Below are 611 nucleotides of genomic sequence, written 5' to 3'. Positions count from 1 at the left end.
GTGAGAGATTGTAATTTGACAACAAGCTGTATTTATACCCCCTGTGATCCCAGTTTGAAGGCTAGAAGTGCTGGCTGGTACAGAGCAAGGGATCAATCTGCATCAGGTTTGCTACAACCTTTCTGTTCATCATCTCTACTGGTTCTACTGGGACTGTGATTATTGCTAATACATTGCTTTTTTTTTACTTTAGGGTGTAAATCTGCATAATTTCCACCATGAAGATATTGACTCTAGCGTTTCTATTCTTGGCCTTGATGGCTCTGAGCCAAGCTGCCGGTGAGTTTGTCTTTAAATATGGATTCTAACTATAATGTTTTTCGTTTCTCTCAACATCAGAACAAGCTTATGGTACAGCCTAAACTACCTCTGATACAGAGAAAGAAGGAATCCCCTCAGCTGTACATTTGTTATGAAAGTTTAATTGTTGAGCTGACATTAAATCGTGGCATTAAGTTAAAACGATAGTTACTGACAATTAATGTTTCAGAGTATTTGGTTTAATATATTAATTATATCTTAAGGTTCTCCAGTTGCTGTGGCTGAAAGTGAGACTAAAGAAATTCCTGCAGAAGGTGAGCTCAACGTTTCTCCATATTGGTTTAATGGGC

At 38.0% G+C, this 611-nt stretch overlaps 1 long non-coding RNA gene across 1 annotated transcript; it reads left to right on the top strand.

Moving 5' to 3' along the window:
• On the top strand, positions 1–611 carry LOC118558707. The gene is made up of 3 exons (XR_004928438.1): positions 1–106; positions 194–279; positions 525–611. It is a non-coding gene; the product is annotated as an uncharacterized LOC118558707 (long non-coding RNA).

This window comes from Fundulus heteroclitus, unplaced genomic scaffold (genome assembly GCF_011125445.2).
Source record: "Fundulus heteroclitus isolate FHET01 unplaced genomic scaffold, MU-UCD_Fhet_4.1 scaffold_149, whole genome shotgun sequence".
Taxonomy (NCBI): domain Eukaryota; kingdom Metazoa; phylum Chordata; class Actinopteri; order Cyprinodontiformes; family Fundulidae; genus Fundulus; species Fundulus heteroclitus.
This window is presented reverse-complemented; position numbering and strand designations above follow the sequence as displayed.